Source organism: Bactrocera tryoni, chromosome 5, assembly GCF_016617805.1.
Source record: "Bactrocera tryoni isolate S06 chromosome 5, CSIRO_BtryS06_freeze2, whole genome shotgun sequence".
Taxonomy (NCBI): Eukaryota; Metazoa; Arthropoda; class Insecta; order Diptera; family Tephritidae; genus Bactrocera; species Bactrocera tryoni.
The window spans coordinates 53,045,416-53,064,066 of record NC_052503.1 but is presented as its reverse complement, the minus strand read 5'-3'; the positions used below and the strand labels follow the sequence as shown (position 1 = coordinate 53,064,066).

At 37.0% G+C, this 18,651-nt stretch overlaps 1 protein-coding gene across 3 annotated transcripts in view; it reads left to right on the top strand.

The window, feature by feature from the left end:
- Positions 1-18,651, top strand: part of LOC120778952 (nuclear hormone receptor FTZ-F1) — a 104,978-nt gene that overhangs the window by 19,976 nt on the left and 66,351 nt on the right. The window lies entirely within an intron of this gene.

Genomic DNA, 18,651 nt, shown 5'->3' with positions numbered 1-18,651 from the left:
TTTAGGATGTTTTGACGAACGATTTGTCTTGTTTACAGTAACTTCATGTCGGAAAAAATGGAACTAAATTGCAATTATTTTTTTTTTTACAAGTTACGAAGTGGATTAGCTCAGCAATAGAGCAGCGATGAAGCTCCATCAAAAACCAGTGTTTATCGAAGATATGGTGAATCCAGTTGAGGTCGTAGATCACTCCATGGCGAATTTTGTGAGGGTCGTCCAAAATTTGTTGCTGATATTGCAAGATGTTCATGTGGCCTATTGTGATATTGAGACAATTATAGGCATTCTAGGCACCAGCACGCATACAATGTTGCATGCAAATTTTATTGTAAACATATGTATTTTTTTCACGTTGGATCCCACTCAATTTGTCGATCGCTCAAAAAAAGGCACGTGTCGACTATGAAATCGTGACAGGTAATAAATCGTGGTTTTACACTAATGAGCCCAAAAGGAGGGTGTTTCCAGGTGAGCCGAATCCAACAAAAATTCTCTGCACACAAAGCACCTCCAAGCAAATGTTTGCCTGTTTTTTGGAAAACTGAATATGTCGTTAACATACCACTAGAACAACGCAGAACAGTAAATTCTGGGTGATTTACAAACATTTGTATGCCAATTAGTTTTCAAGAAATCAGGAAAACACATCGCTGAAGACGGATCATTCGACGTTTCCATCTGTGCGTTACGATGTTCATGGCAAACTTCATATACACAGTTCAAGGTTTAATTAATCTTTATATACTTGCATTGTAATCTTTATTTAAAACTATGGAAAATAAACTGAATCGGACTCATCGCTTCTATCTTAATGTGCCGCAGCTGTATAAGTGTTTTGTTTTGGTTGCTCACTTGCCACACATATGCAACTGCTGCACGCGTATGCGCTGTTAAAACGCGTCTGCTGTTGGTGGCAAAACGCCCACCGCGCCATTTGCACCCCCCAGTGCACCGGTTGCATTGCGGCTTTGTAGTGCAACGGAAATTCGTCGGCTGGCGTAATCGTGCGCCCCGTCGCCAACTCCGCCACACTTCGTGCCCAGCGGTTCGCTGCTGCACCCTGACCTGATTTCGTTCGTCGGCTTGTTCTTGTGCGAGTATTTGTGTTTACACACATTTATTATGGATTTATTATATTGAAATATTTATTATTTGCGCATTTTTGTTTTGAAATACTCGTTTTTTTTTGTTTTTGCCTGCTTAAAAGCCAAATGCACAATATTCTAACGCATGTTTGTAAATATTATTTTTTTTGCTGTGAATTTCTTACAAATAAGCGGCTGATTGACTGGCTGTTGATTTGTTTTTGTGTTTACGTTTTAATTTATTTAATTAGCAGGTCATATGCGTTGCATAAAATTATTGAAATTAATTTGCAGCAAATTTTATGCGAAAATCCTTACCACATTTTCAAGTTTGCAATACCGTTCTGGCCAATTAAATGGCTAAATTATAGGTTTCGATGAAATAGAGTTTAATAAAGTGTGGTAAATATGTAGATGTAAGTATATCCACACACATATGTATAAACAGATATGTTTACACATATGTGCTTATATATGATATATGTATGTGCGTGTGGCAGGATAACGTGGTCATTAATTGGCACAAGGATATATCCGAGGGTTTTTTCAAATGCATTCAAGGTTATCGCTACACATAGATTACCTTCGATTCAAGTGCGCATATGAAATGTGTAAGAAATTATGCAACCAAGCATATTTTCAATAAAAATCGAATTATCTAACCAAACACTTTTAAAATTGGAATTAGACAATGACTGCCGAAAAAAATAGCATACTCAGATCTCAGCTCAATCTATAATACAAAAATGAATCGCAAAATGTGTTGCTAAGCGCATAACTCAACAACGCCTGGACCAATTTGGCCAATTCTTTTTTTTTAATGTACGTTGAAGTTCAAAGATGGTTTTTACGGCGAGAAAAAAATCGAATAGTTGCCGAAAATGCCCTAAAAACAGACCTTTTATTTTTCCCATACAAACGAATGAATGTTTGTTTGTCAGTAACGCTATGGCTGGAGAATGGCTGAACGAATCTTGATAAAATTTTCAGAGGTTGTTTGCTGTGGATCGGGGAAGGGTTAGAAATAAAAAAACCGTATGCTCTTCGTGAGGAAAAGTCGCAAAATTGGACAATTCCAAAAAGTAATTTTTTTTCATAATTTTTTTTTTTATTTTTTTTTTTTTAATTTTTTGTTTCGTTTTTCAATTATTTGAATCGTTCAAATTTGTTGTTTGCTTTCTTTATTTAGGCTATTCAAAAGAAAAATTATTGAAAATTATTCATTGAAAACGTTATGTGTGTTTCACACAAAGTGATCAATTACAGATTGAAATTTGTTACGATGCCATGAAGAGGTCGCGCTAATATCGGTCGGCCTTATTTTTGGCATCTACATATATTGGCTCAACGCACATGACCGAGTGCTCCCAGGATGCGATGATATACGTGCGGAATTATGGATCGTGGTCAATCAGCAAGCGATCGTCACGATATCACAGCACGACTTTTCAAACAACAATTACGATGTTTGATGGACTTTAACTTGAAACAACGTATATGTATATGGTGCTGTTAGATGCTAGATGTACTCTATTGAGTGGCAAAAGAGAGGTTTGCTGCACGCACACATTCTTCTTTGGATCAATTTGATAAAATCATTTCTGCGGGAATTCCTGACACAGAGAAAGATCCAGTTTTTTAAGAAGTGGTGACAACCAATATGGTTCATGCACCTTGCGGACACCACAATCCCTTTTCGGTTTGTATGTCTGACAACAAATGCACGAAACATTATCCACGTGCTTTTCTTTCGGAAACACAAACTGGAAATGATGGATATCCACTCTATCGACGTCGCTCACCAGACGACAATGGCAGAACATTCAGCATTCAATTTAGAAGGGTGGATCGTATTATATTCACCACTATTGTCTAATTCACATTCAAAACTCATATCAATGTTGAGTATTGCAGTTTGGTGAAATCGATAAAATACGTTTTTAAGTACGTCACCCAAGGAAGCAACATGGCGTTTATTGGTCTTGAACGAAACGGTCGAAACGTGAACTGCAATAAAGCGCTTTGTACGATATTTACTTTTACAATTCATGAATTTTTCCGATTGTTGTGCGTCTCGCAATTAATTTGGAGAATGCTGTACAGCCATTGGAAACACCACCAGCAACAAAATTAACATTGACGAGTTTTTTCTCAACTTTCGTCAGTGATCCGTTGGCGAGAACATTGCTCTATTCGAAAATGCCTTGATATTATACATAGATTGCATCGTCGAAGAAATAGTTACGCAGAAAGCAAAGCCAACCAGTAGATGGACATCCAGTTGTGTTCTCAACTAATACATTGGGACGAATTTACACAATCCACCCGAAAAACGACGATTGCTTCTACCTTCGGTTGCTATTGATTATTGTACGCGGTTCAACTTCATTTGAGTCATTGCGGACTGTGAATGGTACGGTGTGTGCAACTTTTTGAGAAGCATGCCAGCAATTACAATTGCTGGAACATGATAATCACTGAAATCAAACAATGGAAGATGCGGTAACTACTTCGAATGCAAATGACGTTCGCACACTTTTCGCGATGATCATTTCGACATATCACCCTTCAAATCCGCGTCGATTATGGGATACGAACAGAAATGACATTGCCGACGACATTTTACATCGTATTCGCTAAGAATTGGAAATTGGTCACTTCCGGTGGTTTGGTATCAATTCCAACTGCAGTTTATCAATTCACGAAAGATGAACTCATCACGAATGTTTGGACATTGGCCAATGTGCTCGCGTAATATTAGCTGCCCAAAATACCGATGCTGTTGACTTAAACTGGAAGATTCAAAGTCAAATTCTGGAAGACTTGCGCTCATACGAATCGATCGATCGCCTTGAAGACGACGCCGTGAATTATCCAGTGGAATTTTTAAATTCTTTGGAGAGGCTTGGCACGCCACCGCATCATTTGTGTATCAAAGTTGAATCTGTCGTTATTATGTTTCGCAATCTTCATGCGCCGAAACTGTATAATGAAACTCGACTGATTGTGACGCAGCTATAGAATACAAGGAGGCAATATGCTTGATTCTACGAATTCCTTTGAGTTCTATCGATTTGACATCTCAGTTCAAACGTATTCCGTTTCCAGGGAAAATTGCAATTGAGATGACAATCAACAGGACACAAGGATAGTCGCATAGTGTGTGGCATAAATTTGGAAATGCGTTACATTGAAAAAAATGTAGAACAATCGCAAATAAATGGGTTTCAACACAATATAAATTAAATTTTGTTTTCATTTCAAAACACATAATTTAAATAAATTAAAAAAGTAGAAACTAGTATTACCGAACTTTGGACAAAAAATGTATTCCGCAATAGACATTCAAGAACGGATTGTACAGGTCCACTATTGTTACAATGGAATCTACTAAAAGATATCTTGGCTTCGCGAGAGCTTGAACAGCGCTAGGCCGCCACCGGCACATCCACTATGGCGAAAGCCTTTTGGTTCAAAATCGATCGAATGAGATCTAATGATTACTTTGCCCTCAGTAAGGCTAGCATCTTCCTAGTTATGGGGCTTTTAACAGGCCATTGTCCTATTGGCGTCCATGCTGTATTACCGGGAATCTTACGAGATGCCATCTACAGAAACTGTATTGAAAAAGATGAGATGGGAACAAACTTCCTTCTTACCCGCGTTTGGGAGGTCAAGCCTTAAACGCTTGGGAGCGCATACCTTCAGACATCCCACCGAACTGGCGGGATTGGAAATGAAACTTGTGTGCAAATTTGTATTGGTTGCTAAGCGTTTGCTAATTTATAAGTTCGAGCACAAGAGTTCTTCTGTTTTATGGCTTTACAAGGGACTACATATAGCCGGTCAGGTGCGATCTCTCTAGATCGGCCATCTAACCTAACCTAAACTAGCAATAGAAACATATTTCTGGCATTACTTTCAGCTAACAATTAGATTTTTTGAAAATCCTTGACCTGTGTACGTAACATCCCATCCCCATAGCAATTGGATTGAATGGACGACTTTATTTGAGAATTCAGATAATTTATCTACAAGTAACTGCATCAGCATCAGTCATCACTAAGCGTTTCATAGAAGCAAGCAAGCAACCATAGTTATTCAATATACAACAACTCTGATTTAAGGTAATGTCTGTCGATTAAAAGCTGGCTGTTAGCAATTGTAATTCTTCAAAGTTTCGTCACCTTCTGCGCAATCTCTACATTCTATCGATTCTACCTTTCCTATTATCTTTAGATAAGATCTCTGGGGTTAAATGCCAAACATTGGTACCAAATTAGATAATACTACTCAAAAAGTCTGAATGAAAAATTTACGACTGGTGTGCTTAGAGGTCTGCGGGTTATTAGAGGTGTACTGATTACGAATTTGAGTTACAAATTTTCCTCTAAATCCATTGACAAAAAAAAAACACAGAAAATACTACGTTCTAGGAAATTTTTGCTATCATTTGCCTAATGTGCTCAATTATCTTTTTCTAAAAAGTAGTTTATTTATGGTTTGTTACCCACCCAAACAATGTTAAAATAAAAATAGAGAGTTATTTATTGGTATAAAGGAGTCGTAACCCATCGTAAACAAAAAATACTTTAAATCACTTCAATCTTCATTTGCTTTAGTTCAGTAAAGGGCGATCCATTTCGAGGTCCGTTACTTTTTTAAAGAAAAAATTAAAATTTAGTGAGGAATGTGGACTCGAAATAACATTCTTTCGCATTTATTTTTTGAAGATTATCACTTTCAAATGTTGGCTGCAGCTACGTCTCCGATGGTCCATCCGTTGAGTCCAATTTTCGATGACTCATTCGAGCATTTCAATAAGTAACAGACGAATGACAAACGTGATGTTTTGCTCCAAGGACTGAATCAAAGTTCCGCATAGACTGTAGACTTTATATATCCCCACAGTCTAACGGTGCGATATTACACGATCTTGGTGGCCAATCGACCGGCCCAAAACGTCAAATTTTCTGCTCACTGAAGTGTTCTCTCAATAAATCTATAGATTGATGCGATGTGTGGACGTACCGCCATCTTGTTTAAATCAAATGTCGTCGAGATCACGAGCTTCAATTTCGGACATCAAATAGTCGGTTATCATGACCCTATAACGGTCGGCATTGACGGTTACGTTCTCACCGGCATCATTTTGGAAGAAATATAGACCGATGATTTCAGCAGCCCACAATACAGAACTTAAGTTTTCTTAATAAAGTTGAACGATTTGTAAACGTTGTTCAGGCGTGAGTCTTTCCGTGAGGAAATGGCAAACAATAGTGAACAAAAATAACATGACATTTTGACACGACTCAAGTGTTACTTGTCAAAAAAAGGCTACTAAAAAGGTACCTATACTTGGATCACCCGTTATATATAATTTTATTTTATTTGAAATTTTTATTTTTAATTGATTTATTTTTTTTTGTTTTCAATAATTTTATTTTTTTTTACTCATTTTTAATTTTTTGATTGAAATTTATTTTGTTTTTAATATTATTATTATTGCTTTTTTTCTTTCATTTTATTTAACTTAATTTTATTTAATAATATTTTATTTTATTTTATCTAACAATTTTTATTTTTTCATCAATTTGTTTTTGCTTATTTTTAGAACCATAAACTCTTAAATCTTATTTTACTTATTTTCTTTTACAAATAAAATAATATAGTTTATATTTTTTTTTGTTATCTTCTATACAAGTTTATTATTCATAAATATGTTATTATTTTTTAGCTTTATTTGACTTTTGTGCTTTATTTATTTTATGATCTCCCTAATTTCAATTCATTATTTTAGGCATTAAGTTTGAGTTTGGTAACCATACTATGGTGTTTCCTTATCTCAAAAACTTTCAAACAGTAGGTGGCAATCCGCCACTAAATTATTTCACGACAATAACCGTTTCCAAAGCTCATTCTAGTCTAAAAAAAAAAGTTATTAACAAATTTAAAGATTTGCCCATTTTTTTCAAAATAATTTTATTTGGCATTTTCTTAATCTTTTAAATATTTTTCATAAAATTTTAAGAAATTGTTTATACTTTGCGATTTCAAACATAACAAAAACATACTTTGGCAGGAGGCGAGCTTTAAGCTCACATAAACACGACTGCTCGAATGAGTTTGTAATCTATGTACGTTCGTTTGGCAAACACAAACATATTCGTATATGCATGTATAAGTGAGTAGTTGTATTGTATATCAAAATCATATCAGCACAACAACAAATCTGCAAAAGTAAAACCAGAAAATATGTACCAACCTCCATATGTATAATCAGTGTTATTAGGATAAGTTTGTATGTTGCATTTAATGGGCGTTTACTGTACGCGCTGACATTATACGTGTATGAGTGTGTGTGAGGATTAGTGTTTCTCCTTTTTTGTTTGTACACTCCGACCTAAAAAACTATGCGAGTATGACAAACAAGGCAAGCGATTTCTGCCTTCATCCACTATTGTTTATCTTCTTATTGTTGTTTTAATTACACGCACATACACACGCACAGAACTAAGCATAAAAGTACAAATAAATATATGTATAAGTGTGTTTTTATGTTTTTACTATTGTGTATAATTGCTTAATGAATTCTCTTAATTTGTTAAAAATACGTTGCACACGGCGTATACGTACCTTGTAAAGTTCTTTTAGAGAGTAACCAAATATACTATATACTAGAGCCACGCCTGAAAAAAACACAGAAAAATTTTGTAGTGCTCTTAAGGAAAAATGAGCTCAGAGGTTATGTAGGTACCAACCAGACATGGATAAACCTAACTCTTCTAGGGCTGGAAGACGCTCATCGAAGACAACCCGCAGACTAGGGCTTAAGTCATACAATTTTTAATCGTTTATTGTTGACAATTATAGAGTATATCTAATAAATAGAAGATCATTTAAGCCATTTCTGAAGCAACTATTTACTACTTTGGAGGGGTTTTGAAGATTTCAACAACCTGTTGAAAAGAAAACACAGTTTTTCTATAATTTAACGATTTGTCGAGAATGCGAATCCTTGTAATGGTCATGTACGAATATTCAGCTGAACTTTTAAAAGAGCGAGTTTTTCTAAAGTTATTGAAATAAATTGAATTGTTGGATCATTTGGTTTGAAGCAAAATAATGATAGAAGGTTGCCACCTACTCACACATGCTGAATGAAAAAATTAAAAAATATTTAACGTAATAAAGCTCATTTGATTACAGATCTATTTTGTGTATATTTCTTCGAGCTAAAGTGCTTTAAAAGACCTACAGGATGTTTGGCACGCTGCCACCTGTTAAAAATAGTGAATTAAGTAAACTATACATACATACATACAAACATATGTTATAAGATTAACATAAAACTTTTTCACCTTGAAGAAGCTTAGATTGGGTTAAAAGATCGGTCCTAACAGGGATCACATTTGGATAGCTTAGAAAGGCGTTCCGTCGGTCTGCGATTCCAAAGATTTATAGCACGATCTGATTGCGTTTTTCCACTTAAACAGCGTTTGGGTATTCCACAATCTTTAAATTTTTTTTAATTGTTTTTGTTTTCAACTTGAATTTTTTTCAGTGTAACGCCCTCTAATGTACCAGCCATAAGTTGCCGGTAATAAAAAGCTTGTGCTCTTAGCGTGTTTCGAAATGAGCGCGCGATTCTCTCGATTAATAGTCTGGCCAACAACAATAACCATAAAGACCATTAAAACACGTCGAATAAAAAAAGTAGAAATTAACGATAAAACCCCATTCAGAGAAGGGGGTTGAGACGTAAACAATGGGGTTAACTGCAATTGCTTATTCTCAGGCAGTCAAGAAACAATAGCAACAACAGCAGAAGCGTCGAAAAACAAAGCGCACAAAAGCGCGATAGCGTTTATAACAATAAGCGCAATATCAGCACTGCAGCAACAACAATAACATGAAATTACAAAATATCAAAAGAGACATAAATAGAAGCAAAATTACTTACAACGCTACAGTACTCGCCAAAAATAAAATGCTCAAAAGCGAAAAATAAAAAATAATAAAAATAAATAAATAAGACATTACAATAACAATAAAAGCTGCAGTCAAAAGTGGTCGCTCGCTGTGATGTAACAATTTATGAGTGTCACTGCTGCGCTCCGCCGTTGCCGCGGCACAGTGGCTCCCGCGGCGCGCAAGCGGACGCATAGTTGCTCGGCGCTGCGCTCGCCGAATGCTTACTCACGCGTCGCTTGCGCTTTGCCAGCGGCGGACAGTGGGGGCGGGAGGGGATTTGATGTTTTTTTAATGAGTTCGTTCGGCCCACAATTGTTGCTTTTGTTTAAATTTTAATTATTTATTTTGTGCATAATTTAGGTGTTTATTTCTGCCATTTACATATCCAACACATACAAATTTATGTATATTTACATACATATGTATACTTCAAATAAATATATGTACATAGATTACTTGTGGCTGACAATATTCATTTTATTGTTTACATTGCTCGACTTTTCGTATTATTTAATTGTTTAAATTTACTGTTTTTGTTGTTGTTTTTTCACTTTTCATTTCATTAAATTAGCAGTTGTTGCTTTGGTTGTGCTGCGAATAGCGAAAACGAAATCGCAACAACAAACACTCTGACATTAAAAAGCTCTGAAAATTGGGAGCGCTCAACTTGAGTGCGATACAGCTGAGGCTATTGGAATAGATACACTCGCTTTATGCATGCTGTAATTCCTATCTTTAAAAAAAGTGCCAAAATAGTTTGATTAGTTAAAAGTTTTGATCCATGGATCTAAATTGACCCCCTAAAGATAGGTGCTTATAGATTAATTCACTTTAAATTATTGTCCAAATTTAATAATTGTATGGAAAAGTAATGTGTTAAGTAAAATTAACTATAGCAATGGGATTTCAGATGGATCTAGAAATGAAGAAACATAAACGTTAACCCGTTAAATATACATACATACCCCTATAGATAGATTTTTTGATGTGAGATTCTGCCATTTCGTCAGTTGGGTTTTTTAATGAGCGCTACAAAAGTTTGGATATCAATGAAATTCTTAATTCCTGTAAAAAAACATTCGATGCCATTATGTATCGAACTCTATTTCTTTTGCATGGCCACTACGGGCATGCTTAACCCAATTTTTGACGGTTTTCAAGCATAAAATACTGCGATACTGCTGCAATTTTACGTTCGATATTCGTACGAAGTTCATCAATCGTGGCTGGCTTGTTGGCATAGACCATAGACTTGATGTAGCCTCACAGGAAATAGTCTAACGGCGTCCAAACGTTCGACCGAGGCGGCCAATTGACTCGGCCATTTCGTAAGATAACAAGTTCACCAAACTTGGTTTTAATGAAATCGACTGTGACATTCGCTGTGTGGCTTGTGGCGCCATATCACCCAATTCGGCCCGAAAATATTCGGTTATCATTGAGCGGTAGCGATTCCCATTCACAGTAACGTGCCGGTCTTGATCATCGCGGAAGACGGCCTAATGAAGCCGCCGGCTCATAAAACGCACCAAACCGTAATATTTTTGGATTCCAATGGACTCATGGAGTACGTGTCGAATGCTGTCTGCTCAATAACGCGTATTTTGCTTACTGACGAAGGCATTCAGCCAGAAATGAGCCTCATGGTTGAAGATGATTTTTCGATAAAAATCCGGATCATTTTCAAGTTGTCGCTCAGCCCAATTCACAAACATACGACGATTCTGGTGGTCAAGCGGCTTCAGTTCTTGCGTCAATTTGATCTTGTAAGGATGTAGGCCACGATCTTTTCACAAAATTCGCCACAACGACGTCACAGAGCTGTCCAACGCTTGAGAACGACGTGTGAGAGACTGATTTGGGTCTTCCTCAATTGATGCGCTAGCGGCAGCAATATTCTCGGCACTACGGGTACTTGTTTGTCCTATTGGCAAATTAAATTAACATTTTTTCACTTGACGCTCAATTGTTGATCTGACAGAACGGATATGACGATCATAAATTTTAATAATTTTGACTAGTTGTTGGAACGTCAAAAATGTCAAAAGAGCGTGGAAAAAATATGGCGTCTTTTGCTGTCTCATCAGTCTACTTTTGGAAACCCCTATTCCTCGTAATTATTTTATAACTGTTTTTGGCGCAACAACAACAACATAGAATCCACTATAGAATTTAGTTTGGTGATCTATTTTTTATGTTTAAACTGCCTATTCGACGCAAACTACACTTAAATATAATCGAAAAAATGTAAACTTCACGGAGATCGGTTCACGAATTGTTGCGTATCGACCCAATTTGTACCAAAGCTTAGGTATCGGATTCGCAGAAGAGATTTGTGATGATACTGCGTTCAAACTCCAACGTACTTCGAGTTATTGTAGACCTAACCAAGAAAAACATCTTTACTTTATTTAATCCCTTTTCTTAAAAGTTTGTAAACTTTACTGAGATGAACAGTTTTACTCAAATTACCATAGAAGTTAATGTGATCTCTTCCTGATAATTAGTTTCGACCTTATTGGTATTCTTAAGAACTGTTCAACATTTTTCAATATAGAGAATTTGGGATATCGAAAATGATAATGTCTTCAGATGGGATTGGTGCAAATTTGGTGGACCATAATAATATATCCAGAAAGATGAGGCATGTTATTGCTTTTTAGTGTGTTTGGGAATGTGTATTTGAAATTAATATTGGCGAAATATAAATGAACAGTGTTTCTATATATTTTGGTTAAGTAAAGCCATGAAATATACCTAAATGGTATCCTAAAGTTCATCAATAAGACCACACTACCTATTTCAATGCCCATAAGCGTCCACATTATTATCAAATAAAACTGAAAGTATACAATTGAGCGCGCGCGCTCACAACCCGATAGCAGAGCGAACGACTAATCGTGCTCGTTATACTCACAGTGCCACAGCTGCTTCGCGTTATTACTAAACAGCTTTTGGACTTAAAAATCTACTTTATGTAATTGTTATTGTAGCACTACTCCATTGCTGCTATACTCGAAATTTCATGCTCGCGTCGCTACCGTTGCTATCGTCGCCGCCACTGTCGTTCGGTCGTTCGTCATACATATTTTTGGAGCTCGCGTTCAACACTAAGCTGCGCGGGGCGGTGCGGCACGACATGCTGGTAGTGACCTACTTTGCTATTTGCATGGCCTACTGCACTTGGCCAATTTTCTTGTTCGTTCAGCGCTGAGACAGCACGATACAAGCTTTACTGATTGCTGGAAATACTACGAAAATACAAACAAAAAATATTTCCGAATGCGAGTGTCATAATCAAAAAATATGAATAATGCTAATTGTTGGCAGAGTTATTGTTGTTGCTGCTTGAGTTTATTGTTGCGGCGGTAGTTGGTTTCGATTGTATACGTTTCCGATGTTGGCTTTTGATTGTTTTAAAAATTTCGTTTTCGTTCAGAAGTATTTTTTTTTTGATGATTGACGGTTGGTTTTGTTGGGTATTATAGCGCAAACAGCCAAAAACGTAGACCCGTGGCCCGTGTAGCTGTTACGACCTATCTTATGGGCGCGCAATGTAAGTGAACAGCGAAAAACGCTACTCCCTTCTCTCTTTGCCGTAGGATGTCGTAGGAATCCACGGCATTTGAATTTTTGCCGTAGAAACTTGTCAGCTGATTGCTCTTTCACAACGCAGGGTTGCCAATCTCGATATACTGTAGTAATTATAAAAGTTGTCTTCAATATGTTTGAAATTTTCTTAAACTAACTCAAAATCAGAGTCGTATGCTGTTATTTATAAATATATAAACTATTTTTAATAGTTTGTTTTCAGTTTTTATATTTTATGTTATGAAAAATTGTAATTGAAAACTTAGATGTGTACAAAACTATATATGCGTTTTGAGTAATGGCAACATTGTTCAAATGAAAGCAAACACAGATGGCGGATTTCTGCGTTTTTTCACGGGCTCAACTTTTGACACATTTTGCTCGCTAAGGAAGGCAAAGGAAGGAAGAGAGTAGCGCTTTTGGCTATTTCGGCTATTACTATTGTTGTTGAATTTTTGGTTAAAATATATATTTTTTTGTTACTTGTCGTCAACGCCGCTTTCTGTCCACCACAAATAGTATGAACACCACTAATTTGTAAATCATCTGTATATATAGATAGATATACATATGTATGTATACACAAGGTCTGTCGCAAAAGAAACAGGACTGTTAAAAAAACAACAAAAAATTTATATTTTTCAAAAGTTATATTTTTTTATTCAAAGTAGTTTCCTTGTGCTTCGATACATCGTTTAGACCGGTCAATTAGCATTTCAAATGAGAGTTTAAGGTCATTTTTCAGAATGCTCTTGAGAATATCGGTCGTCGCCTTTTGGATAGCTGAAATGTCCTGAAACTAGTGTCCTTTCATGGGCAAATGAAGTTTTCCAAATAGGTAAAAATCACAGGGTGCCAGATCAGGTGAGCAGGGTGAGTGATTAATGGTTAATATGGAGTTTTTTGTCAAAAAAATCAGTGACAAGCGTCGACCGATGACACGGCGCGTTATCGTGCAACAGGCGCTAGGACCCTGCCCCACGGTATTGTGGTCGAGCACGACAAATGCGTGACAAAAGACGCTTCATAACACCAAGGTAAAACACAGCATTAATCGTTTGGCCTGGTGGGACGAACTCTCGGTGTACAATACCCTCGGAATCGTAAAAACAAATCAGCATTGTCTTTATTTTTGACTTCTGAAGACGACCGACTTCTGATCGTTACAGAGGTCCTCACGACCTTCTTGGAATTGCTTAAACCACTCATGCATATTACTACGGGATAGGCACTGATCACCATAAACTTTTTCCATCATTTGAAATGTTTTAGTAAACGTTTTCCCAAGTTTAAAACAAAATTTAATATTTGCTCTTTGCATTTTACGACCGATGACCAAAAGCTGCTGTCACTTTTTGATCGATAACATCGATTGTTGTTATCCAATTGTCTTAAAATTTTTACGAAATGTCAACAAGAGATCAAACTTTTTATTTTATATACCCACCAATATTTGGCGCCACCAGAAACAGTTATATTTAAAAAGTTCTGTTTCTTTTGCGACAGACCTTGTATACATATGTATATAAAGGCTGATCCATTTCGTGGTTACCTACTTTAGTTTAAGAAAAAACACATAATGGCCGCGGCTAAGTCTCAGAAGGACCATCCCTTGAGTCCAGCTTTCGATGACTCGTTCGAGCATTTCGACTGTTAACTGGCGAATGACACCCGTGATGTTTTGCCCCAAAGCTTGAATCGAAGCTGGGTTGTCCGCTTAGACTTTAGACTTTACATATCCCACAACAGGAAAAAGTCTATTGGTGTGATATGACACGATCTTGGTGGACAATCAACCGGCTCAAAACTTGAAATTATCTGCTCACCGAAGTGTTTTCTCAATAAATCCATGGATTGATGCGATGTGTGGGAAGTGTGGGAAGTGGCGCTGTCTTGTTGAAACCAAATGTCGTCGAGATCACGAACTTCAATTTCAGGCATTAAATAGTCAGTAAACATGGCACGATAACGGTCGCTATTGACGGTTACGTTCTCACCGGCACCATATTTGAAGAAATATGGACCGATGATTCCGCCGATGAACCCCATCAAACTATTTGTTCTCTGGATGAAATGGCAGCTCTTGAAACTCTTTAGGTTGATCTTCGTCCCAAATGCGGCAAATTTGCTTGTTTAGAAATGGGCCTCATCACTGAACAAAATTTGGTTCGAAAACTTCGGATCTTCTTGGAACTTGTCAAGAGCCCATAGAACGAGGCGATGTCTCTTGAGTAGGTCGAGCGTCTTCAGTTCTTGCACAAGATGTATTTTGTTCGCTTTCAATTTAAAGTCTCGACATAACATGTGCCAAGTCGTTCTGTACATCAGTCCGTGTTGCTGCGAACGGCGCCAAATCGACTCTCCACGATCTTCGTGTAGACTCTCAGCTACGACTGCTATATTTTCTTCACTGCGTGCTGGAGGTGGTCTATTCGGTGAAATATTATCCAATATTGAAGGTTGGGTCTCAAGATGGGTGATGGTGATGCGAATAGCACGCTCATTAGGCCGATTATGCTGACCATAAGTTGAGCAAAGCCCGTGAAGCACATTCTTGGCAGAACGTCAATTTTCGTAATAAAGTTGAACGATTTGTGAACTTTGTTCAGACGTAAGTCTTTCCATGAGAAAGCGCCAAACAATTCTGAACAAAATAACATGACAGCTGGACACTACTCACGCGAGATCTGTCAGAAAAAGGCTATTGAAAAAAGTACCTCTACTTGGATCACCCGTTATTTTGAAGCAGTGCTAGTTATATGTCTATTGTAAATAAATATTGAAAGTGAGAGATAGATATTTAAATAAAAATATAGCTATTTTCTGTCGTAGAATTAAATCAAATCAAAAATAGAAATTAGGGATAATGAGTAAATAGCTTATGTTTAGGTTTAAAACTGATTTGAGAAGAAAAACGTGAAAGTAAGTTTTCTGGTTTCAGTAATTCATTTAGATGAAAGATGAGTTAGTAAAAATGTCCTTAAAAACATTCACATTTATTGACTCAAAATTTATATTATCTAATTGGTAATCAAACTTTAAGAAATAGAAGAAGAAGATGGACCTAAAGTCGCGGTGCATTCCTCGTTTATCAAGAGATTATAGACTAAGAAATCGACTCGCTTATAGGGAGTGTGCTCTATTCCAGTCTTCATCTACACAATGCAATATGTCTTCGTAGAATGCGTGATATTAACAACTTATTACTTTTTCTGCAAACCATTTCCATCTTCCATTCAATTTCCGAGCCCAGTCAGATATCCCATTCATTAAGCACAAATCATAATGCATTTTCGACTAAAAATTGGTTTAATTTGAATTGTCAATGTTAATCTCTCTACAGCAATAATGCCACCGACAACGAATTCAATGAAATAAGTCGAAAAAAGCATTGTTGTGGCCTCCGTTTCATAGAAGAAGTAACAGCTGGACTATTGACTCATGTTCAGGTGTGGTTCTGGTAACGTCTCATTCGAAGACAGATTGTCATAGTATTTGACATAATGACAACCGCACATTTATATGTAAGTTTATCGGCCTCTATCAGAGAATTAGGGTAAATAGATTACGAGGCATGAGATTACAACAACGTCTTCAATAACACTGATTATTTAATTAGTAATATGATATTCAAATTTGCATAAAATCGGACAGTAAGTGGGATTTGAAAGAGATAGCTTCATTTATAGTTTAGATTTGATCTATATATTTAAACTCAACCCTCCAGCGCCATTTTTAGGGTTTTCACTGCTTGTTGAAACATATGAGCTATTTTTTGTTATTTTTGGCTTATATAGGAAGCCAAGTTTGCAAGTAAATTTTCTTCCGTTGATGTTGGTTGAGTAGTTATGTTGTAAAGTCTCTTTGGATCAGTTTGTTTTATGAATAGCTTTACCAGCATGCAATCACGCACAAGCTTAAATGTGGACTCACCTTAAGATATCCTGCATTTTATACCTCACGATGTCACGATGTTCTACCGAGTCTAGCTTATGCCCTCATTCAAATGGATTCTTGAGCACTTGATAATTACGATGTAATATCTACTCTACATTTTCCACCATCATCAACAACAACAACAACAAGCATGCCTAATACAACGCACAATTCAGCGCCAATGCTTTTATGAAGACCTGCTGTAAACAAAAGTGTAAACATATACATGCACACGTACATATGTATGATTGTGTGGGTGCATAAGTATTGTATGTGTATATATATGTATATGTGCATGTGTGGAAGTTGTAGGTAGGTAGGCATAACCACTCAGCGCACTTCCGCCTTTGGCGCGCATTTCTAGTGAAGTGTACGTTTCCGTTTCCGCTGCCTGCCATTCACACACACACTCGCGCGCAAAGGCACGCTCGCACATGCATAACGGTATACATTTCATTTGATATTTAAAGGACATTTATTGCATTTTCTTTTGCTCCGCATGCAAAGAACATGGTACTCGGGCGCTCGCTGCGTGAGTGTGCTGCCACGGGACATTAGTGGTGGGATGAGTGGCGCTCGAGGGGTGGATGGGGTTGTGTGTTACGCGGATAATATTCGTAATAACACGCATTGGAAAAGTAGGTCAACTCATGAAAAGTAGGTCACCTAGATGGCAAGATTGCAATGGCGGCGCTGAACACAACAACAACAACTAGTAGAGTAGTAGCAGCAGCAGCAAGAACATTGGCGCAGTGGAAATTATATAGCAGCAGCACTTATGAGTGCATATCACATGGTACTCACGATTGGCTTCGCTGCAACTTGGCGCCTGCTGTTGCCGCTGTTGTTGTTGCTGTTGCCACTTCCATTACCGTAGTTGATGACTGTCGTCACCAGTTGCTCTGCGAAATGCTTGAATATGAATGCTTGTATCAATTGCACCTCGGAGAGATTGTGCTGTGCATACACGCACTCACTTATTTATTGATTGAAGTGCATTCTAAATAATATAGGTGTGTGGACTTTGCATGTCCCTGCGCTAACATGCATTTATGCATGAGATAATGTGGGGGAATTTTATATTGATTGGTAGCGCATGAAAATTGGAACAATAAATGCTGTTACATGAGGAAATTTAGAGCAGCATTTAGAGAAATATTAAGGGAGTGGAGAAGTTAGGTCAGGCTGAGATATCACTTATATCAAACCAAACTTAACGAATCCCTTCAATATATGTAAATATTCCTAGACAGAGTAAAGATCAATAAAATCGAATGATAGCCTACCCACTTCCAATGTACTGTTAGGTTGAAGACTACTAAAAGTGCGATAACTCACTAAATAAATACATTAGAAAACAAGTAAGGAAGGGCTAAGTTCGGGTGTCACCGAACATTTTATACTCTCGCATGATAAAGTGATGATCGAGATTTCATTATCCGTCATTTACATATTTTTCAAATACCGTATTTTTGTAAAGTTTTATTCCGCTATCATCATTGGTTCCTAATGTACATACATATATATTATACAGAGAAGGCGTCAGATGGAATTCAAAATAGCGTTATATTGGAAAAAGGCGTGGTTGTGAACCGATTTCACCCATATTTCGTACATGCTATCAGGGTGTTAAGAAAATATTATATACCGAATTTCATTGAAATCGGTTGAGTAGTTCCCGAGATATGGTTTTTGGTCCATAAGTGGGCGACGCCACGCCCATTTTCAATTTTTAAAAAAAGCCTGGGTGCAGCTTCCTTTTGCCATTTTTTCCGTAAAATTTAGTGTTTCTGACGTTTTTTGTTAGTCGGTTAACGCATTTTTAGTGATTTTCAACATAACCTTTGTATGGGAGGTGGGCGTGGTTATTATCCGACTTCTTTCATTTTTGAACTGTACATGGAAAGGCTTGAAGGAAACGACTCTATAGAATTTGGTTGACATAGCTATAGTAGTTTCCGAGATATGTACAAAAACCTTAGTAGGGGGCGGGGCCACGCCCACTATTCCAAAAAAATTACGCCCCTCCCTAATGCGATCCTTTGTGTCAAATCTCACTTTA